The sequence below is a fragment of the Panicum virgatum genome, chromosome 5N (assembly GCF_016808335.1).
Source record: "Panicum virgatum strain AP13 chromosome 5N, P.virgatum_v5, whole genome shotgun sequence".
Lineage (NCBI taxonomy): Eukaryota > Viridiplantae > Streptophyta > Magnoliopsida > Poales > Poaceae > Panicum > Panicum virgatum.
Window position 1 is genome coordinate 28,123,754 of NC_053149.1, and position 3,115 is coordinate 28,126,868.

The window sequence follows — 3,115 nt, forward strand, 5'->3', positions numbered from 1 at the left end:
GGGCGTAGCGTGCCAGCTGAAGAAAGCGATCACGATACTCCGTGACCGACATAGTCCCCTGAATTCACAAAGACAGATAGATATCAGAAGATTAACTCAAGATTCGTAAGGATGGAACAAGGGGCATTAGCTCAAAAGAAACCGCTGAATGATTATATTTAAGATTACCTGCTTCAGTGCAAGGAACTCCTTCTGCTTCATCTTCATAACGCCCGCGGGGACGTTGTGGCTACGGAAACGCTCCCTGAACTGGAGCCAAGTGAGAGACTCGCGGTCGTGAACTGGGTGAGACTCCCACCAGTCCAAAGCTGCCCCTCGCAGCTGTCCTGCTGCGTACAAGACGCGCTCACGATCATCGCACTGGGCGATGTCCAGCTGACGCTCCACTGCACGGAGCCAGTCATCAGCCTGAAGGGGGTCGGACGTGTGAGAAAACGTCGGCGGGTGACCCCTCAGGAACTCAGCACGCCTGTCGCGAGGCTGCGGCGGTGGAGGAGGCGGAGGCTGAGTGTGAGCGTGCTGAAGAGCCTGAACAGTGTTGTTCAGGGTAGCCATCATCTGCATCTGGAGCTGGAAGTACTGCTCCGGAGTCAAAGGCGGCGGCATCGGGATCCCAGTACCCTGGTTGTTCTGACCCTGCTGCTGGCCAGAACCGGAACCGGTGCTCCTGGTGTTCACCATCTGATTTGAACAAAAGATTTCACAAGTAAGGATATTGCAAGAATAAACTCAGATGGATATGATAATTCTTTGCGGAAAAAGACTCAGCCATGATAAAGTAGACAGGATAGAGTTGTCTGTTTTACCCCCAACGATCTAACTCATTTTATTAATTAGTTAACTTTAACATCAGAGTGATTTTCTTTAAACAAAATTAAGCTACTAAGCTATGCAATTATTCAAAAATCCAAATCAAACATGTAGCATAATAACAAGCAGACAATTTCCACAACTTAGCCGAGTTTAGCAAAAAGACTCGACTAACACAACGCGTCGCAGAACGTGCTATCGTATTATTATAAAAAGGTCACCTAGCTATACTCAAGGTGGTCAGGTGACTGATTCAGGCCAAATCTACGAAAACTATTTTCCAGAGAGAAAAATCAAGGCATGGAGGGTAAAAGTCATAGAAGTCAAGGGGTATAATAGTAAAATAGTTTCAGCAGTCAAGGATTGGAGAGAAGAAGTCCTAAAACTCGACCAGTTCTATCTAGGCTTCGTCCTACAGACTAGTTCCTGCCGACACGAGGGAGTTCGTCCAGCGTTACCAGGACTACGAGGACTTCTAGGTGCTTCGTCTCCCAGTCGACGTCCCTGTGGCGCCCTGCTTCAGCTTCGGAGAGCTTTTTTTCGTATTTTGTACTTCGCTTCCGCTGTATCAGACATTTTTGTCATTATTGTAATAAATAACATTCGTATTCGCTTTATTATGTCTTTTTACGTGATATGTGCTATGATATACTGTTCATTCTGTTGTATATACGTGTGACTTGATCCTGGCACGTGTATGATTGCTCGGTTTATGCTCTTTTATAAACCGGGTGTTACAACGATTAAATGAGGCCATAGCCGCTTTACAGCGGGATATGACAACTCTATGAGTCATATGTCGGCCACAACGTTCAACACATTCATATTCGAATCCAATGCACACTTCACACATTCAACACAAACATAGTACTGTTTTACATAATTCAACGCACACAACACATGAAATGGCATGTGAGAACCTGTTGAAAACAACGGTAACGAGGTCCTGGACTAAACCTAACATGCCTTAGGTAATTTTAACAAACAACAAATACTAACACAACATCGGGCGAACGTAACTCCTAATAGTTCTCAACTTAGCAAATTGTGTCGAACCGTCTCCATAGTATGCTCCCGTAGCAGGAGGTGCTGGCGGTGCCGGCGGAACCGGAAGCCCATTGTTGTTGTGACACAGGCAGTTGCAATATGGATTAGTGCATGGTTCCTTCGGTGGACTGGCACCTTTGTTCTCATCTTGCTCCTCTTCGTTGTTGCCGCTGCTTACTTCCATTTCTAAATCGAAGATACGATTCTGCAGATAATAGATGTACTCCGCGTGAGAATGAATTGGGAGAGGATCAACCCATCTTACGAACCCGCAGTCCTCCCCATGCATGCATTTTGGCCAATCTTCTCTACAGTTATCGTACCCTCTCAGCAGTGAATCCTTGGTGAAATCACTCCTGCTCTCAACTGCAAACTCATACACTGCTTCTAGAAAATCCTCAGTGCCAATGGAACCGGGCCACACTATCGGTGGTCCTTTCCTCTCCCCCTTTCCTCTCCCAAAGCTGCAGCTAAATTTTTGTTGCCACTAGTCTGAATCGAGGTCTATATATAGGCAAAAGTGGCACGGGGCCCGTAGAGACCTGTTGGCCCATGGGTGGCCGACAAGGGCCTGTTGGCCCATGGACAGCTGACAGGTCCCTAACGGCCGTTGGAGAGCCGATAAGACCATGTTTGGGCCGACAGGTCCCCAAAGCATTATTGGGCCGACATCCCAATCAGGCCGACTGGACCCTGTTGGCCTTCCAAGGACCGACAAGTCCTTTTGGCGCCGACAGGCCGCGTCCGCGAGGTCCGCGTGCGCCACATCAGATGCCACGTGGGCAGTCGGCTTTTCAACAGCCGATAAGGGTCATGTTGGCCGTCCAACTTGCTATTTTTGCAATTTTCTCAAATCGGCATTTATTTTTGAGATTAACTATTAAATTAATATTATTTTAAAAAATTCCCAACATTCCTGCCCCGCGGACCCGCGCCCCTTTCCCCTCTCCAATCTCGATCCTGTATTCCCCAGCCCGCGCCACCATCACAACTGCCGACTCCTAAAAAGGCAAACTAGGAGGTCGTCCGTCAGATAACAACGCGCTCAGTAAAGTTCCCGACCCTTCTCTTTCCCCACTCTACAGTAAAGAGGGAAGGCGACAGGGCAATTGTCTCGGCTCCGGTGGCGATTCTGGCATTCCCCTTCCTCCTCGGCGTCCTCGTTGGCGCCGGTGAGGGAGGGGAGGCTGGATCGACCGGGGTCTGTGTAGTTTAGGCCTAGATTTAGGGTCAGTTTTAGGTGTTTAAGGTCTGCTCC